The sequence below is a fragment of the Phascolarctos cinereus genome, unplaced genomic scaffold (assembly GCF_003287225.1).
Source record: "Phascolarctos cinereus isolate Bilbo 61053 unplaced genomic scaffold, phaCin_HiC Scaffold_726;HRSCAF=1367, whole genome shotgun sequence".
In the NCBI taxonomy this organism is placed as follows: domain Eukaryota; kingdom Metazoa; phylum Chordata; class Mammalia; order Diprotodontia; family Phascolarctidae; genus Phascolarctos; species Phascolarctos cinereus.
Window position 1 is genome coordinate 11,998,744 of NW_027556098.1, and position 21,599 is coordinate 12,020,342.

Here is a 21,599-nt window from a genome sequence, read left to right on the forward strand (position 1 = left end):
TGGCCATCTCTTCTTACCGACTGAAGGCTAATTTGAGGCCCCTACCGAGTGGAAAGAAAATATTTTATATTGTTTGCTTCTCTGGTCATAAATGCTGTGGGATCAGTGATTTGCATCTGTTGATGGCTTTATCATCAGCACTCTGTCCATTCCATTGAATGCCCCTTTTATTCTTTTCTAATTTCAGGCATCTTATCTTAGTGTAACACAGTATCTTCTCAGAGATGGCAGACTCAGAAGGCAGCTGTTAGCCAATAGAACTTATTAATTCTTCAGAATTATACTTTCTGAACATATATATCATGTGTGTGTGTGTAAGGGGGGAGGTGGGGAGAGAGACACAGAGAGAGAGAGAGATGTTTAAATGACAAGTATTGCTCGTGGATTTTTTTTTCTTTGAAGATAACTGGAAGTAGCTTTCACAAAATATTACTTCTTGAATATAATCATGCCAGTAATCAGCAGAAATCTTCTTTTCAACAAGAAATATACCTATCTCAAAATACTAACACAAAATCTGCACTCTCTCTCCCTGCCCCTCCCCTAAAGGGAAAAAAGATTATTTGAGCTTTCTGTTCAAATACCTACTTGAGTACTCGTGACTATTCAAGGCTTACTTTTTACAACTATAACCTTGCTAAGCACAGAAAGCCCCACTCTGTCAACTAACAAGGCAAGTAACAAGGCATTCAGAAACACAAGAGGGAAAAAAATACAGTTATTAGTTTTTGAAACTATTTCTGTATATTTGATCACAAATCCTTTACAAAGACACATTCCTCAACCAATTAATCTTTTCATTACTTCAGGTTTTGCAAAAGGCCAGCAATACTCATTAGGCACTGTACCATTAACATTGCATTCAAAAAAAGAAAACATGGGGAACCAGATCCTCACTCTCCTACTCTGCTGATACATTCTGGTGTTGGCCAGGGTATGGTGATACAAAAAGAGTCTTGTGGTGATATAAAAGTCAATAAACGCATCAATGGGGTAATGTTCATGTACAGCCAGAATGAAGAAGATTCCAAAGAGATTGAGGACCCAGGACAGAGTATGCAAAAAGTTCCAGCTTCTTGGTGTATATTTGGAACAGTAACAAAGAAATTCAGCATAGTCAGGACAACTGTGTGGCCACTGAACTCTCCACAAGTGTGTACTCCAGTCAAGGTCATACCAAAGCTGCTCCATATGGTGAAGGCTCAGTGCAGTTTTTCCCAAACACTGCCATACAGCTTTTCAGAACACTGGAGATGCTGTCCTGTATTTGTGAAGGAGAAACACCAGCAGCCAGATGTAACAGAGAATGACACCATACACTTCTGTCATGGCAAAGGCCCATAGAATCCTAGGGACACTATCTAGAAATATATCTGGTAGTGGTGGATAAGTCTGCATGTCAGGCACTCGTTCATGGACTATAACCATGATGAAGGATGTAAACCCAAATACTATGAACACATATACACAACTCAATATGGTCTTCCTGTATTCTGGGTCTAATCTTCTGTTTGTTCCTCCCATTCATGTACTAGTACTGATCTGAATTCAAGTCAGTGATAAGTCCGTCACAGTCATGTGGTAGTTCCCCATTACAAAGCCAGTCTGAGCCTTGCAGAACACTGATGTAAGGTGGCATGGGGCCAAGGAGATGGTCACTGTTATAACCCATCTCCAAAGTGGGGGGTGGGGATGGCAAGGGAAGTATGCGGTAATCTCCTGGTCCTGAGCTGTGTCAAACTTCCAAAGAGTAGTAACAGTAATACATAAGATATATTCACAAATTGAGAAAGCATCATTAGATTTCACTAGTGAGATGAGTACAATAGCAATACCTAAATGAGGGGAAAATAAAGCATAGAAGGAGAAATATAGACCTTTAATGAACCTTGATTTAAGGATTTCAAATAAAATCCTATCATCAGACCATAGCGACTGATCCAAAAAATGGTTCATGATAAACAAGCTAATTAATGTTCATTGTTTAAAAAAAAACTGGCTCCTAAACACTTCTGGTAAACTGTAGGGGAAACACCCTGATATCATGGCTTGAGTTGCTATTATTAAAGAGTGACTTGAGCCACTATTACTAAAGAGTGACTTAAGCTGTTCATGTTAAAGAGTAACATCCCTGTAAACCCTAGTGGAGATATAGGTGATCTTATTGTGGGAGAAGGGGGAAATTAGAGGGAGGCTAGATTAAAGGAGTGATAGTCATAAACAAAATGAACTCTAATGATGTAAAAATATATTTATAGCTCTTTTGGAGGTGGCAAAGAATGGAAATCTGAAGGGGTACCCAGAAGGAATGGTTGAACAAGTTATGTCATATAAATGTGATGGAACACTATTGTGCTGAGCTTCAAGAAATGATGAAAGGGGTGGTTTGAGAGAAAACTGGGATGACTTGTAATATATGATGGAGAGACAAGTGTACAGAACCAGGAGAGCAATATAGTAATGACAAAAGACTTTGAAAGAATTAGTAACTCTCTTCATTGTAATGATCAACCATGATTCAAGAGGCCTAATAATTAGACATGGCCCTTACCTCCTGATAGAGTACAGAATGAGGCATACATATTTATTGGACATGGCAATTGTAGAAATTTGTTTTTATTGACAGTATATGTTCATAAAAGAGTTTATTTTTCATTTATTATCAACTATTGTGTGTGCAATTGGGGTAGGAGGAGGTCATGTCAATTTTTTTCAATTTAAAATATAAAATAAAAATTTTAAAAGATATAGATAAATTGGAAAAAATAAAATGAAATAAAAATTGATAAAACTAATAGTTCCTTGAAGAATATGAGAAAATTGATAACATTCTAGCTAACCTAATAAAAAAAGTAGAAATCCAAGTAGAAAATGATGATGGTGAAATAACATGGTAAAATTTCTGGAATGCAGTTAAAGAAAAAAAAAACAGAAAAAAATTATTCTGCAAACATACATTAACAAAATAGGAAAGGGAAGAATTAAAAAATTGGAAAGTCAACAAATACATAGAAAAGGGTCATAGAAAGGAAATACAAAAAAATCAGAGGAAAAGTAGACTGGAAACCAAAAAATAAAAAAAAAATCTACTTTGGAAATAATGAATAAAACTAAAAGTTGGTACTTTGAAATGACTAACAAAATTGATGAAATTTTACCAATCAGATTAAAAAGATGATAGAAAATCCAACCAACAATTTACGAGACAATAAATTCACAACAAAACTACAAGAAATAAAAAAAGAATTATTCAGTATTACACAATTTCATGGTAACCAAACTGAGAACACAAAAGAAATAAAAGAAAATCTTCAAAAATATAAACTATCCAAACTTAGAAAAGAGTAAATATAGTTCTTTAATAATCCAATCTCAGAAAAAAGAAATAGAACTAACTATAAGCTAGTCATGTCAAAGTGGGGGGTGGGATGACAAGGGAAGTATGTGGTAATCTCCTGGTCCTGAATTGTGTCAAACTTTCAAAGAGTAATAACAATAATATATAAGATATATTCACAAATTGAGAAAGCACCATTAGTTTTCACTAGTGAGATAAAATACAATAGTAATGCCTAAATGAGGGGAAAATAAAGCATAGAAGGAGAAGTACAGATCTTTAATGAACCTTGATTTAAGAATTTCAAATAAAATCCTATCATCAGACTATAGTGACTGATCCAAAAAATGGTTCATGATACACAAATTGGATTTATACCAGAGTTATGAGGATAGTTCAACATTAGAAAAACAATTAATAAAATCATTGAAAATGAAAACAACCAAAACTACATAATCATCTTAATAGATGATTTTTGACAAAATACAACACCCATTTATACTAAAATGCTCTTCTAATTATAGACATGGAAGGACCTTAAATAAATAAATAATATGGGTACATATATGCACGGTATATGCAAAATAAAAAGTATCTGTATTTTTAAAAATAAGCATTATGTGAAATGGAGACATTTTAGAAGCTTTCCCAATAAATACAGGAGTAAAGCAAGAATACCCACTCTCCCCACTATTATTTGAAATAGATCTGGAAATGCTAGCAATAGCAACAAGATAAGGAAAAGAAATCAAAAGCATAATAACGATAGGCAAATAGGAATATCTAGGTATTCTTATTTGCTTATGACCTGATGGTTTACTCAGAAAATCCTAGGAAATCAGGAGAAATGGTAATTGGGACAATAGCTTCAACAAATTTACATCCTAAAAATAAACCCTCAAAAAATCAATAGCATTTGTCTATGATAATAACAAAAATCTAATGGGCAATAATAGAAAGGGAAATCCCACTGCAAATACTATGAAGTGACTACAAATAACATCTGTGGATCGATCTACTAAAATACACAAAATATTTGTATAAATAATATTATATGTTCCTTAAAGAAATAAAGAACCTTGTAAATACCTGGAGAAATTTTCATTACGCATAACTGGGGCATGACAATATGATGAAAATTACAATGTTACCATGAATTAACCATTGTATTGCTCTCCTAATCAGATTTTTAAAACTTACTATACAAACCTCAATAGAATAATAACAATTTAATTTGGAAAAAGCGAAAGATCTATAATATCAAGGGAGATGTTGAGGAAACGTAGAGACAGATTATATCTCTTCATGAAATATCAAGTCTAGACCTCAGACCACCATAGGGAGAATCAGAAACAATGGAACTAAATAGCCCAGTGTTTGATAAACTGGGAAAGAAATAACTTAGGGAAGAAATGCTTCTTTGATAAAAATTGTTGGGAAAAACAGGAAGGTAATTTGGTAGAAATTAGGCTTGAGAGTAACATTTAATACTATATTCCACAATACAATCTAAATCAATATATTGATTTGGAGATTCAGTCCCATTACTTTGACGAACTTTGTGCAGAGCATTTTATCTCTTTCATCCTATTATTACTTAAGATTTATGTTATAAAGCAGTGTTACATTTCCCCTCTTTTCTCCTCTCTCCCCTCTCCAGTTTCTATTTTTAACAGTAATTGACTCGTACAACAAGGGTTCTTTACGTGGGATCCTTGAACTTCACTTTAAAAAAATGTTGACTACATTTCAGTGTAGTTGAATTCCCTTATATTCTACTATGTATTTTAATTCATGAATTTAAAAATGTTATTCTGATAAGAGGTCCATCCATAGGTTTCAGTAGATTGCCAAAGGGGCATAAAATTTTACAGAAGCAAATCATATATTTTTCATAGCTATGTGCAAGAGATAAATTCTTAACCAAACAAGTGCCCATGCACTTACAAGTATAATTACAAAATAAAAGAGAAAACTATGATTATATGCAACTGAAAGGCTTCTGTACAAACAAAATTAATTCACCTATGATAAAAAGGGAAGCAGTTGGAAGAGATTAAAAAAAACTGCATCAATTTGATGAACTAGAAATGGCTTCCAGCTTTGTATCAAGTAACGCATACATGGAAAAATATTTTGGAAAGCCTTTTTTTGTACAATAGAGAAAACTTTGGCTCTTCAAAAATATTCATTATCTGTAAGGAATGGTCATGTCCAGTTGGCTTTCTGATTATATCCAGGCTGATCATATACCTCTAACAGATACCCTACATACAGCAACACTTTCCTTATCTACAATAGTTTGGGGATATTCATTTGCTCTGCTTTTACTGCCTCTCCATATATGTGTTCTGTTCACACATTTTCCTCTATGTGCACCATCTTACAGAGGGCCCCTTGCCATAAGTGTTCTCCATGTACAGATGGCCCATATATAAGTCCTAAGTAGATACACTTTTCCCACTGAGTTCTTATACATTTGTGAGAGAATGAGTTGAGAATTTAGTGGAGAATTTTATGAGGTTATTTAATTAAATACTTTGAAGGGAAGCTAACTGAATTCTGCAACAGACACTAATAAATGTAAAATAGTAGTTAAGAACTCATGAGCTATGATTTGGATTGTGACACAAAAAAAACTATAGAGAAGCTATGGTAGTAGCAGTAGTTAATGGAGAAGGTGAGGAGGAGGAGGTCTCATGGACAACATATATACTATTTATCATAGAAAATCTATAATGTGTATATTTATTTATTTATTTTGATCGCATATGGATTCTGAAGCAAAATTAACATAGCAAAGTGAGAGAGAATTGAATTTGAGGAGAAGACCTAGGTTCAGGTCCTGCATCTAACATATATTAAGTACTCTGTGACAAGTAACAGCTTAGTATTCATGGCAAGTTTTCTAAAGCTGGTATAGGCAGTGGTCACAAAGTTCAGACATAATTTTAAAAAACTGAAAATCTCTTAGATTGTGGAAGGGGGGAATTGCTTTTTGCACTATGCCTTCATGCATACTGATGAAATTCCAGATCTAGAGCCCACAAAAAGGAAAGCATATGTGTATATTATAATCAATTTATTTAGAAACACTTTATAGTATGCATTATATGTTATATATGCAACATTAACAGCTTTGAACTTACGTAGACTTATCCTCTGCCAAAACAATATTTGTGTGAAAGTGGAATGATTAAAATAAATATTACATTGCTGATAACATTTTTCCATTTATGTCCTATCTCCCAGTTGTCTCTCTTTATTATAAATTTCATTGTTAAAATTTATTAATGCTTTTTCTATTATTTGAAGTCTCTCAATATGCTTCAGTATTTTCTAGTGGTCTTTCTTCTTGTGGGCACTGAGGCACTTTGGAAAGAGTGATTCAGATGAATAGATTTTCTAATTCTTTACATGGTGAACCTGAAAATGAAATTTCTTTGGGACTCTGTCTGAGGAACCCAGATTTTATAGCCTCAGGAAAATATTCCATAGGAATATATCCTGCATCTTGGCTGAAAAAAAGATTGTTCTGTGGTTTTAAAAAAATGGGGGCAGAAAAGAGGCTGAATGAGAATTTATAACGCACAGTCTAAGTGCAGAGAGAGTTTCTTCTGTATCTACACTGAGCTATAGAAGTTATAGAAGATATAGGATATGGGGAAAATATTCATGTTTAAAAGCAACAGGAAAAAAAATTAACAAACTCCCAAAAAGGAGACCAAATTAAATTTCTCAAGAAATATTTTCTCTACTTGACTATATTGGTAAAAATATAGCAAGAAAGAGACAAAAAATGTTACCTAACTTTAACTGAGGAGCTCTTAACCTTTTTTGTGTCATAAACCCCTTTGGCAATCTACTGGTCTATAGATGGACCTCTTATTAGAATAATGTTTTTAAATTCATGAATTAAAATACATAGTAGAATATAAGGGAATTCAACTATACTGAAATGTAGTCAACATATTTTTTTTAAAGTGAAGTTCAAGGATCCCACATAAAGAACCCTTGTTGTACGAGTCAATTACTGTTAAAAATAGAAACTGGAGAGGGGAGAGAGGAGAAAAGAGGGGAAATGTGACACTGCTTTACAACATAAATCTTAAGTAATGATAGGACGAAAGAGATAAAATGCTCTACACGAAATGCGTCCAAGTAATGGGACTGAATCTCCAAACTACACGTAAAGATCAGTTTTATTCCTTCTATAAAGCTAGACAATTATTGACCCTAATGGTTAAAAACAAAACAATCTCCGAAACAACAAATTTATTTTTTGACGAGAGGTTTGGGGAATTATAAGAAGTGTGCATTTCTTCTTGAATTTCTTTCATAATGTTTTTCAACAGCCAAACAATGGACATAAGCAGGAAAACCCAAGACAATTTGGAAACAATCCAGTTTTCTTTTTCTGGCTCTAGCCAGACCTTTCAGCATTAAAGAAAAACTCTTAAAGTCCAAAGTTTTTTAAACTGATGGTATGACACACATACTTCTCACATGGTCTTTGCTGGAACAAGGCTGCTCCCTCCACCACATCCCATTTTTTATTGAACTAGGCCCAATTTTTAGGTTGTCAGGACAGGTAGATGTTTAGATATTTCTAGGTCTGAATGAAGTAAAATATTACATTGCATAACCCTAAATATATTAAGGAACTAGCATAATAGCTCATCATTCTGAAAAGAGAGCTGGGGCTTCTTATATCCTAATTATATGTGTAAATACAGTTTCTCATGCATGTGTTATTATTTGCTTAGAGGATGGGAACCCAATTTTGGAATAGTCTAAAAAAGGTTTTTTTTTTCATTTTTAATCAACAGATATTACATCAGATTCATTTGACTTCAAATTGGAGGGTCAGAGTATCAGAGATTTACAGCTTAAATGGAATTATCAAATCAAGTAATATATCTTAGGAAAATTCTAGAAATATGCTGTGAGGGGAGTTGTACTTAAAAAGCTCTCAGAATGATATTGTCTTAGGTGAGAACTGAACAATCCAAGTGGAGTTTTTATGATTTGTCTTTGTGTAATCAATTATGTTCCTCTGATCAGGTTCTTCTAGTCAATGACACAGGGTTCATTCTAACTAGGACCTGATATTTAAAGCTTATAAAAATACCCAATATTTTATTTACAACAAGTGAAATGGGACTTTGGCATTTTCCTTGATTAATGTTTGTAAATCTGTTTCAGTGAAATTTAATCTGACTGGTCAAAAACTATAATAGTGGTTGTCTACTTACCAATGTTTGTTTATATGGAGTCTAAAAAGGAATGGCCACATGGCAGGTATGCTAAAAAATAAGGGCTTTAACAAATAACATTCAAAAATAAGCATTTCTTGGCACTACATTTAAAATGGAGGTAACATGGATTTCCTTAAAAACTGGGATATAGGAATATGATGTTGAGGAGGAAAGAGTAAGTAAATAAGGCTAGGGGATAGGGGATACATAGGTATCCCATTACTTGTACTATCTATTTTGCATCCAATGCTCTCCATAAAATAGATTATTATAATGTTGTTCTCTAATGATCTCTGATAAAAAGCCAATATTAAAGCTTACTTTTAGTCAGTGTCCAGTGTAAGAAGGTGTCAACCTCTTACATTTTTCAATTTGAATTCCATCATGTATCTTTCCATTCCAAATCCTGATAACCATATTCTAGCTTGAATTTCTGTCCACTCTGACATCAATTACTTCAGAGTACCAAAGGCATGAGAGCTACTATCCAATAGCTAGAAGTCCAGATGGACTGTATTTAAAAGCTTATATTATCATATGTAAATGTAACCATACAGTCAAAGCTTAAAGGGGCCTTAGAGATCACTTGTTCCAAAAGCCCCTCATTTGACAGCATATTTGTGTGTTTTAATTTTGCTTTTCAAAGCTGCTGTATAGAACGTCTCCCATCCTCTTACCGTCTTCTCCTCTCATCTGCATGTCAATCATGCACATGAGAACAAGAGATTTGAAGAAAGCTTTGTAACGGAAACTTTATATTTAAAAAAAATTTTTTTTAGGCAATTGGGGTTAAGTGACTTGCTCAGGGTCACACAGCTAGTAAGTGTCAAGTGTTTGGTCTGAGGCCAGATTTGAACTCAGATCCTCCTGACTTCAGGGCCAGTGTCCACTGCGCCACCTAGCTGCCCTGAAACTTTATTTTTTGCAATAGAAATATTTTGAATTCTTTTGGAAAGAAAATTGCATTAAACTATGCAAAATGCTTAATATATTTTCACATATAGAAAAGACAAGTGGCTTTGGAAGGGAATGCATTAATACTAAAATAATTCAACCTGTTCCAGGAGGCTAAGCCAGACAAGATGAGAGGGAAACAGTGTCTGCCTCCAAAAGTGTGCTCAATAACTAATCAGCCAAAGTAAATTGAACTGAAACCTACCTATGGCCAGTTCTGTCTCCTCCGGTGTGGGTTTAGGTCAGGGGCGCACACCAATGAACACAACATCCACCCAGGAGTGAAGCTGAGGCAGCTTGGCAGGGTGAAGTGTTGAGGGAGGTGATAGATTGATGATTCATGGGGGGATCACCTTTAGGTCCCTGGGCTAGAAGTTAGGACAAATAGTCCAGTGAGTCTTTAGCTACTTTACAATCTAGTGAAGATTGTTATGAAGGCAAAGAATCCTTAGTGTCTAACTCTATTTTCCAGTGTCTGGCATACCATGAGTCTTTGACCTAGGCTACTGTATCAGTTGAAAAATTGGTCAGGCACTTTAAAATGCATCTTAGTTTGGTTTCCATTTCTGCTAATGGGTAGTGGGCCCTTGTTCCAGAAAATAAATGGCAAAGTTCTACTTGGTTCACAAAGTTTTGGCAAGTTGACCATCATGACTGCAAGTGCTGAAGTATGTAATATGTTGTCAACATTGGGTTTCAGTGAAATTCAAATAAATAAAAGGAAATAAGAGAAAATTTCCATCACCATTAGTCATGGTTTTGGCTTGTATTGTTTCAGTATCTGTTAAGACAGGTGACTGCCTTGGAGGATTAAAAGGAATTCCCAGTCTGAGGCAATTCAGGTTTCCATTTTTGCTAGAGCACAAACAAAATTGGATTAGTTACAAATGCTTCCTAATGCCTGGTATGTTATGAAAACCTTTGGTCTTCTGATTTGTGTGTATGTGTATATATAAATTCACATATTTGTACATGTATATATGTATGTGAATATATACATATATTGTTTGTATATATTCAATAGACATTTTCTCAGCAGGCCCTTATACACTTTTCCTGACCAGCACAGTCACAGTAAGTCAAAGTACACGTACACACACACACACACGCACGTGCGCGCATGCGCGCACACGCGCACACTAATTATTTGAAATAGAACCATGAGGCTAAAATTGCATAACTTTTATTAAAGGAACTCAAGGAAATGTCTCTTGTTGTTTTGCCAATAACTGACAGTAATACTTCTTGGCAAACTTTACCATTCTACTTTCCTGTTTTTTTGTAAATAATGCAGCACCTTAAGAGTTCCTTTCTATTTCAGGCAAGGAAAATTATGTCAATATGTTGTCAATTCTACTCTGCTTGTGTGTTACAATACAAGTTACAATGCAACTTGTATTCTCTTTCTTGTTTAGGTGTCAACACTCTCTGCAATAACCTTGGAAAATTATCAACAACTACACTCTGAGGTGATATTTTATTAAAATTACATAATTTAGGGGCAGCTAGGTGGCGCAGTGAATAGGGCACCAGCCCTGAAGTGAGGAGCACCTAAGTTCAAATCCAGCCTCAGACTAAACACTTGACACTTACTAGCTGTGTGACCCTGGGCAAGTCACTTAATCCCAATTGCCTAAAAATAAAATAAAATTTAGAGAGAGGATTCTGTGAAGATGGCAGAATAAGGCAAGAAATTGTATACTTCTCCCAGATTCCTTCCCTCTAAACAATTTAAAATAATGCCTCAAAGTGAATTTTAATGGCAGAAATAATTAAAAGTCAAGGTAAAGCAGTTGTCCGGCCTAAGACGACTTGAGAGAACATAGGAAAGACCTGACTTCCTGGGGTGGTGGTCTAGTCTGATTGAAGTGTAGATACCTCTGGCAGATATCACAGAATCAACAAAAAACAAGCTGTAGGGGTAGCTGTGTAGGGGTCAGCCTCAGTTTTAGGAATTTTTGCCCCAAGACAGTATGGGGATCAGATGGATGATCAGAGGAAGATTACAGGACCCTCTGCTGGTGCTGGATACCAGGCCTAGGTGTGCCAACCAGACACAGTTCCAGGCTGTGGCTGTGAGTGAGGTGGAATGAGCATATGCTCATTTGAATGACTGTTGGTGAAGGTGGATGGGGGCCCTGCTGGCTGTGGTCACTCACAGGAGAGCTGAGAGGAGTACCTGAGGTAAGATCCCCAAAAAGAACTCAGAAAACAATAGCTCAAAAACTCTGAAGCTTGAGAAATTATCTCCCACGCCTGGAGACTAGAGCTCTAACACAAAGTTAATGGCCAAGAAATAAGCCGCTTAAAAAGTGAGAAGGAAAAACAGAAAGAACCAAACCATAGATAGCTGCTATGGTCACAGAGAAGATCTGGGTTCAAACTCAGAAGAAGACAGTAAATTCAAAAGAGTTACCTCTACTAAAGAGAAAAATGTAAACTGATAACAAGCCCAAAAAGAGTTATTAGAAGAGCTTAAAAGGGACCTTAAAAATCAAATAAGAGCAGTTGAGAAAAAAAATTTTAAATAAGAGTAATTCAAGAAAATTATGAAAAGAAAGTCAACCAATTGGAAAGAGATCCAAAACTTTACAAAAGAAAATGACTCCTTAAAAATTAGAATTGAACAAGGGAAAGCTAATGACTTTATAAGACACCAAGAAATTATAAAACAGAGTCAAAATAATTTTTTTAAAAATGGAAGAGAATGTGAAACATCTCATTAGAAAAAACAACTGACCTGGAAAACAGAGTGAGAAGAGACAATATAAGAATTGTTGGACTACCTGAAAGTTATGATCAAAAAATGAATCTAGAAACTATACTTTGAGAAATTATTAAGAAAACTTGCCCTGAAATTTTAGAACTAGAGTGTAAAATAGAAATTTTAAAAATCTAACTAATAACTACTTAAATGAGATGAAAGATCAAAACTCACAGGAACATTATAGCTGAGTTTCAAAGCTCCCAGGTAAAAGAGAAAATACTACAAGGAACTAGAAACAATTTAAGTACTGTGATGCTGCAGTCAAGATAACACAAGGTTTAGCAGCTTCTATGTTAAAAGACCAAAAGGAATGAAACATGATATTCCAAAGAACAAAGGATCTGGGTTCGCAACCAAGAATAATTTAACCAGCAAAGCTGAGTGTCATACTGTGTGGAAAAAGCAGATATTTAATGAATTAAAATTTAGGATTTTCAGGTATACTTGAGGAAAAGATCAGAACTGAACAGTTAATTTGAGTTACAAGAATCAGGAGAAACATAAGAAGCTAAACATGAAAGGTCAGTTATAAGGGATGTAATAAGGTCAAACTGTTTACTTCTTTTATGGGAAAACATCTGTAATTCCTAAGAATGTTATTATTACTAGGGTAGTTTGAAAACACATACACAGATAGTAGGCTTAGGGTTGAGTTGACTGTGATGGGATGATCCTAAAACAATCAGATAGGGAGAGGTAAAATGGAACAATTATCTCATAAATACATGGTATAAATGGAAGAACTGTTACAGTGGAGGGCAGGAGAGGGTGGAGGGCTGGTAGTATTAGAACTATGTTTGTATCAGAACTGGGTTAAAGAGAGAATGCCACATATATCTAGGAGGGTATAAAAGTCTTCTTACCTTAGAGAGAAATAGGAGAATCTGAGGATAGGATAAGGGAGGGACTTATAAGATTAAAGGAGGGTAAGGGGAGAGGATAAGAGATGGACTCTTAGAAGGTGAGTAGATTAAGGAATAGGAGGGCAAGGGGAGAGGATAAGGGAGGGATTTTTAAAAAGGTTACAGATTAGGGAGGCTTGTTAATTAGGAGGCTGTTAATTATTTCAAATATTGATTCTGTAGATTCTCTATACCATTTCATCATCTACAAAGAATAATAGTTTTATTTCCTCCTTGTCAATTCTAGTTTCTTCAATTTTTTTCTTCACTTCTTGCTGTAACTGACATTTCTAGTACAATATTGAATAATAGTGATGTTATAATGGGCATTCTTACTTCACCCCTGATCTTATTGGGAAGGCTTCTAGATTGTCTTCATTACAGATAATGATTGCTGAAGGATTTAGATAGACACTATTTTTCATTTAAAGGAAAGCTGCATTTATTTCTAAGCTTTCTAGTGTTTTTAATAGGAATGAGTGTTGTCTTTTATCAAAAGCTTTTTTCTTCATCTATTGAGAAAATTATGTGATTTCTGTTGGTTTTGTTTTTTTCTGTGGGTTTTATTTTTGATGTGGTCAATTATGTTGATAGTTTTCCTGGTACTGAACTAGCCATGCATTCCTGTTATAAATCCCACCTACTCCTAGTGTATGATCCTTCTGAAATATTGCTGTAATCTCCTTACTAGTATTTTATTTAAATTTTTGCATCAATACTTATTAGGGAAATTGGTCTACAATTTTCTTTCTCTGTTTTGGCTCTTCCTGGTTTATCAGTGCCATATTTGTGTCATAAAAGGAGTTAGGTAGGACTGTTCTTCACCTTTTTTCCCCCAAAAGTTTATATAGTGTTGGAATTGATTGTTATTTAAATGTTTGGTTGAATTTGCTTGTGAATCCATCTGGCCCTAGGGAGTTCATTGGTGGCTTGTTCAATTTCATTTTCTAAGATAGGGTCATTTAAGTATTCTATTTCTTCTGTTAATGTGGGCAGTTTTTATTTTGTTAAACATTCATCCATTTTGCTTCGATTGTCAGATTTATTGGCATGTAATTGGGCAAAATAACTAATAATAATTGCTTTAATCTCCTCTTCATTGATGGTGAATTCACTCTTTACATTTTTGATACTGGTAATTTGGTTTTCTTTTTTTTTTAAATCAAATTATCTATTTTATTATTTTCTTCATAAGACCAGCTCCTTGTTTTCTTTATTAGTTCAATGGCTATTCTTTCTTTCAATTTGATTAATCTCTCCTTTGATTTTCAAGATTTCCAATTTGGTTTTTTAATGGGAGATTTTTAATTTTTTTCTTTCTCTAGATTTTTTTTTAGTTACCCAGTTCATTGATCTGCTCTTTCTCTATTTTATTGATGTAGGTATTTAGAGATATATATTTTCCCCCAAGTATTGCATTGGCTGCATCCCATAAATTTTGATATGTTGTCTCATTGTTGTTATCCTCTTCAATGAAATTATTGTTTCTATGATTTATTATTTTACCCACTCATTCTTTAGGATTATATTTAGTTTCCAATTAATTTTTAATCTATCTTTCCATGGCCCTTTATTGAATGTAGTTTTTATTGCATTATGGTCTGAAAATGATATATTTAAAACTTCTGCTTTTCTGCATTTTGGTTGTGAGCTTTTTATGTCCTAAAACATGATCAGTTTTTGTGTAGGTGCCATGTACTGCTGAGAAAAATTTCTATTTCCATTCAATTTTCTCCAGAGAGCTATCGTATCTAACTTTTCTAAAATGCTATTCATCTCTTTAACTTCTTCCCTGTTAACTTTTTGGATAGAGTTATCTAGTTGTGAGAGGGGAAAGTTGAGGTTCTCCCCGCTAGTATAGTTTTATTGTTTATTTCCTTCTGTAACTGATTTAACCTCTTTTTAAAAAAAAATTGATGTGTTATACCATTTGGTACATTTTTGCTTAGTATTGATACTACTTCATTGTCTATGGTACCTTTTTTAGCAAGATGTAGTTTCCTTCCTTGTATCTTTTAATTAGATCTATTTTTGCTTTTGCTTTGTCTGAGATCGTAGTTTTTACCCCTGCTTTTCTTTTACTTCAGCAGAAGTGTAGTAGATTCTACTCCAGTCTCTTACCTTTACTCTGTATGTATCTCTGTTTCAAATGTGTTTCTTGTAAAGAGTATATTATAGGATTATGGTTTTTAATCCTCTGTGCTATTCACTTCTGTTTTATGGGTGAGTTTATCCCATTTATATTCACAGTCAAGATTACTGTGTATTTCTCTCCCTCTCTCTTCCCCTCCTCCCCTTTCACCTTGTTCCTCCTCACAAATGTTTTGCTTCTTATCACTGCCTCCCCCAATCTGCCTTGCCTTCTACCTCTGCCCCTCCTTTTCTTATCTCCCTCCCCTCCTATTTCTCTCTGAGGTAAGATAGATTTCTATATCCAAATGAAAGTGTATTGTATTCCCTCTTTGATCCAATTCTGATGAGAATAGGGTTCAAGCATTGCCTGTCTTCATCTTTCCCTCCACTTTAAAAGCTCTTTCACACTTCTTCACGTGAGATAATTTATCCAATTCTACCTCTCCCTTCCCTCTCCTCTCGGTGCAATCCTCTTTCTTACTCCTTAATTTTTTTTTTTTGGTTATCATCCCATCATAGTCAACTTATACCTTCACATTCTATCTTATGTACTCCCTCCATATTTATTCCTAACTGCTCTAATAGTGATAAAGTTCTTAAAAGTTGCAAGTATCATGTTCCCATCTAGGAATGTAAACAGTTTAAACTTACTGAATCCCTTTTGTATTCTTTTTTCTATTTATGTTTTTATGCTTCTCTTAAATCTTGTATTTGAAAATCAGATTTTCTGTTCAGCTCTGATCTTTTCATAAAGAATGCTTGAAAATCCTCTGTTTCTTCGAATATCCATTTTTCTCCTGAGGAATACTCAGTTTTGCTGGGTAGGTGATTCTTGGTTTTAATCCTGTTCCTTTGCCCTCTGGAATATCATATTATAAGCCTGTAGAATCTGCTAAATCATGTGTTATCCTGACCATGGCTCCATGATATTTGAATTGTTTCTTTTTAGCTATTTGTAGTATTTTTCTCCTTGACCTGGGAGCTCTGGAATTTGGCTATGATATTTCTGGGAGTTTTCATTTTGGAATCTCAGGAGATGATAGGTGTATTCTTTTTAATTTGTATTTTACTCTCTGGTACCAGGATATCAGGGCAATTTTCTTTAATGATTTCTTGTGGTCCAAGCTCTTTTTTTGATCATGGTTTTCAGGTACTCTAAGAATTCTTAATTCTTAAATTTTCTGTCCTCAATTCATTTTCCTGGTCAGTTTTTTAAAAAAGATATATTTCACATTTTCTTTTATTTTTTTTCATTTTTTTGATTTTGTTTTATTGTTTCTTGATGTCTTTGATGGAGTCATTAGCTTCCATTTGCCCTATTCTAATTTTTTAAGGAATTATTTTCTTCAGTGTGCTTTTGTACCTCCTTTTCCATTTCACCAATTCTACTTTTTAAGGAATTGTTTTCTTCAGTGAATTTTTGTACATCTTTTCCCCATTTTTAGTGCTTCTTTTACCAAACTATTGACTCTTTTTTTATGATTCTCTTGCATCACTCTCATTTCTTTTCCCAGTTTTTCTTCTACTTCTCTTATTGATTTTTAAAATCCTTTTTGAACTCTTCCAGGAATTCTTTTTGGGCCTGAGACCAATTCACATATTTCTTTGAGGTTTCACATGTAGGCATTTTGACATTGTTGTCCTCTTCTGAGTTTAAGTTTTGATCTTCTCTATCACCATTATAAATTTCTCTGGTCAGGTTCTTTTGTTATTGTTGTTGTTTTGCTCATGTCCAGATTATTTTTTATGACTTTTGCCATGTTATAGTTGGGGTCTGCTTCTGTAGTGGAGGAGGAACTGTCCTAAGCTTCTTGAGTGGGTTTACTGTGCTGCACAGGGGCTTTGCTGCTGTGCTATGCCAGGTGCTGTGGAGCCTCACTGCTTTTCACTCTTTAGATAATTTTATTCTTATGCACATTGAGGGGTAATTATGACAGAAAATCAATCCCACATCAAAGTTCAACTCTAGTTTTCTAATTCAAATTACAAATAAACTCATTATCTAGTAATTAAAATGGGAAAATACACAGTTAAATCTTCATCTCAAGTTTAATGTAATGAAAATTTACCTTTTGTTCATTTTGTTCCAGATTATATACATTCTTTAGTTGTTCATCATATTTTTTTAAATGAAAAAAGTTCAGGCATTGCTAGAATCATCCAAAATTTTTTTGGAGGGTAAGTAGTTTTTAAAAAACATAAAATACATTCTATTTTAATACAAAAAGTTGCTTAAAGCATATTGTAAAAAATTCATGAATTTCAGTTCTCAAAGAAAGACAAAGCCACATGTCAAAGGATCTGAAGTTGTGGTTTTTGTAGAATATATGCCTACTATATATGTATATGTTTACATGTACATATATACACATACACACATACACATGTACATACATGCACATATGTCTACCTCAGCATGCATGCAAAGTAAGGGTTAGAACCTACCCTGGCTTATATGTAAAATTCAAGATATAAAAGCCAATTAATGTAAATATATGTGTACATATGTAAATGGCACAGTACCATCTCTCTATCCCTTTCTCCTCTACCTCAACCACAACTAATATATGATTTGCTATGTAAGGGGTGTAGAATCATTGATTTATAGCTGGAAGTAACAATGGATGTTAACTGATATAACCTCCTCATTTTATGGACGAGAAGTCTGAAACCTATTGAACTGAAATTACTTGACTAAAATCACATGAGTAGAAGTGACAGAACCATGATTTGAACTAGATTTTCAGATTCTATGTCCTGTTCTCTTTCCTCTATCCCAGTGTTGTCAAACTCAAATAGAAATGGATCCCTGTGATTCACACCTATAAGCCATGAGTTTGACACCTCTCCTCAATGCCAGCACCCATTTGAGGGAGTAGTATACACCTGAGAATCCTTATATGAATAATGAAGTTCTTTAATATAAAGGAAAAACGCAACAAGATGGTAACCAAACAGGTATAACCCAGCAGAAAGAAATGATTTTTTGTTCATTAAGAATTTTGTTATCTGTATACAAAAGCACATATCTTATTGGAATCAGGACAGCTTCTTTTGATCCCTATTAGTGGTAACTGTAGGTTTGCCTCTACTAATCTCTTCTTCTTCTTCTTCATCTTCTACTATTACTATTTCTTCTTGTTGTTGTTCTCTTTTTGATTCTAGCACCTAAGAATATGAATAATTCAATGAATATAATAGTACAAATATCTTACTAGTATTAGCAACAGACACTTAGTAGCCTTCAACTGGTTGCTAATGAACAACTAGACATGACGCATGGTGTTGAACCTAGAGCACTGGATTTAGGGCCAGGAGACCTGAAGCCTCATTTTTCTCACCTACAAAAAAGGTAATGAGGCTGAAATAGATAAACTCTGAGGTTCCTTCTAGGATTAACCACCTGTGATGTCTATCAAGGAAATATAAGCCACCTGCAATGGCAGTTTAAAACAAATAAAGCTGGATTTAAAGTCACAAAATGATGATTCAGTCAGCAAAAATTTTGATCCACCTAACCCAAACTTATCATAATAATGGTGCGTAGCTTACCATAAGCAGCCTAAGAAACACCAGCCACTGAAGTGCATTATCTGTTTTTCAGCTATTGCTCATTCACCAATATTCACTCTTCTAGACCGCAGTCTAGGAAGGCTGGTGATGCTCCAAAAGTTCTCAGATTCACAATACAAAAAGATTGCAGGTATAATCACCTAGGATAGAAAATGTTTTCTAGTGAGACTTCTATACAAGTTGCTTATCATATATGGTTAAGATAGAAGCCTTCTCGAAATTATTTGCCAACAATTATATATGACAGATGGATAGAGAGAAATAGATATATGAATTAATTTTAAAACATTCAAATAAAAGATATTCTTCCATATTATTAGACTTCAGAAAATTTGGTACTAAAATGAATCCAGATTATTTCAAGATAACAGCTTATATTCCTCGAAGTACACAGGTTAGAGGTCACTAAGAAACAAATAAAGCCAGATTTTAAGGGAAAGGAGAAGCTAAACTTTTGTATTTTATTTATATAAAAGAGCTAAAGTTACAGAAGTACAGAAAATTTATCTTAAAAAAGAAAAAAAGAATTTACAAGATGAGTAAAGAACGTGATCTTTCCTATACTTGTGCTCTTGAAGCTAAGTGTTGAACATTACATTTAAAACTGATTCAATTTCATTTTCATAAGATTCAGAAATACTATAACCAGCCCGATCTTTTGGGATCCCAATATCCTTTGATTTGTTAGCTATCCCTCTCAGTATAGGTCAACTACAAATCTGATAAGCAGGCTATTTTTGCTTTAATCAATGTCAGTGACTAAAATGTTGATTAAGACCAAGGACATAATTTTATGACAGCCTCCCTGCTTTGTTTCATTCCACTCTTATTTTCATGATCTTTTCTCTTCTTGGCATCTGCCATTCATTGCTCCCGATTCACTTTCCAAATTCCTTGCCAAAATCAAAATCAATTACACTTCTACCTTCTTTATTGTGTGATTTTTGTTCTGACAGAGCAAAAACCCTTTTTGAAATTCCACTGGTTGATATGTGCTACTCATCCTCCTCAATATATTTAGAGTGCCTTTTAAATTAGTTTGTCCAATATCTCTCCAGAGCATTTCTCCTCAGTTGAATCTATGTGCAAAAGGTAAAAGTAGAGTTCTCAGAGCAGTTCTGAAGTATGGCAGAGCATTGGGTATTATCCCTACTCTTCATATGAGATTAAAAAGTAGACTGTTAAGTTAAATGATTTGTCTAAGGTTCCACACAGCTAGTACGTGGTATAGCCAAATCTGAAGTTAGTGTAGTAGAGCAATTCCTCTCACTCTTCCCAAAGGAGTCTTGACATGCCCTCCCCTTCTCCCAGACTCTGACAATGGTGATGGTGAAACTCATCAGAAAGATAGCTGGAGAATCCCAAAGTAGAATCTGCACATTCAGTTTGAGTAGGAAATTAGAGCAGGCTCAACTCTTCATGAAATCTCATGATGACTTTTTTTTTCTCTTCTAAGAAGTATCTTTTCTGTTAACTTGTTTTTGTTTTACGATTAGTATTGCGATAGATGATCTCTCAAAAGTGAAGCTTCCTCAGAGGGTCATTAGTTCTTGTTAATGGTTCTGGTATTGTTGCTTTCAAAACCCTCGCCAACTCAGACTCTTTTTTAAATACTTGGTAAAAAGAATAGCCCTACCTCCAACCTTAACTGCTTGTCCTTGCAAAACTTCCTGCCTTTTCTTGTCTCTGGGCAAACTTGTGTAACAACCTTTGTTGTCTGTTACTGGGGAAGATGTCTGTGAATAGATGGTGCACCCCAAAGCCCAGCCAATGGGATAAGGGGAAGCAGGGTTAGGGAGGGGGAACTGAGGTAAGGGCCTATAAAAAACCTGTTTTATCTGTGTTCAGCGTGGTGTGGCACTGAAATGTTTTTTGGTGTGAGTTGCCCTTTCCCACAGGATTGTAATAAAAATTCCTTTCTGCTTTCTACCTTGAGAAACCTCTGAGTTTAATTTGGAAAATAAAGATAGCTGTCCCGCACAACTTTTGGAGGTCCCACCGAGATATGCTTCCCACCTGGGGGAGTGGGTCATCCCCATCAGGATCTTGGACAGGTACCCACTGGAGATTTTTTTCCGGCGTTCCTTGGATTTCAGTGGAGGGACCCACCCTGACTGGGTGAAACGATCTTGAAGAGAGGAACTTAGAGAAAACAGAAACGAAAGTCAACGGAGCTCAATGGTGCTAGTGAAGATAGAAGACAGAGAGAACTGATTTTCAGACGGTCACATAAGTTGTGCGCACATAACACAGACAAGCAAGCTCCAGTGAGCCCTTCTGGGGCAAGATCTAGTGAGCCTCTGAGTGATTACATGGAGAGGACAGGAAAGGTCTTGGTACCTGTTTCCCCTTGAAGGTCTGGAGGGCTCCCGTTTCAAGTGGGGAAGAGGACAGGGATGGTCTTGGTACCTGTCCCCCCCACCTTTTTGAGCACAGGGAAGGTCTTGGTACCTGTGCCTAGATTGAGTGAGTCCTTGGGGAAGGACAAGAACTCACTAAACATGGGGAAAAGACAGTCCTAAATAACAGCTAGCACCGAGAATTTTCCTAACATTCCAGAAGATAGCCCTCTTGGGAGTCGACTCCAGAATTGGAATGAGTCACCAAAGTATAAAGGGAAAGACAAGAGAAAAAAAAATGATCAAATATCACTGCTTAGTTTGGGCTGGCAATGC

General features: G+C 34.9%; 1 long non-coding RNA gene and 1 pseudogene across 2 annotated transcripts in view; one reads left to right on the forward strand and one right to left on the reverse strand.

Moving 5' to 3' along the window:
* LOC144458229 (uncharacterized) overlaps nt 1-21,599 on the forward strand; it is a 76,905-nt gene that overhangs the window by 43,853 nt on the left and 11,453 nt on the right. Inside the window, exon 3 of one of the 2 annotated variants that reach the window (XR_013487819.1) lies at nt 10,965-11,019. The exons of the other annotated variant lie outside the window; for it this stretch is intronic. This is a non-coding gene — a long non-coding RNA (uncharacterized LOC144458229). Of the gene's footprint in view, nt 1-10,964; nt 11,020-21,599 lie in introns of those variants that run through there. 2 annotated transcript variants of the gene reach the window in all.
* On the reverse strand, nt 781-1,705 carry LOC110221550 (sphingomyelin synthase-related protein 1 pseudogene; annotated as a pseudogene).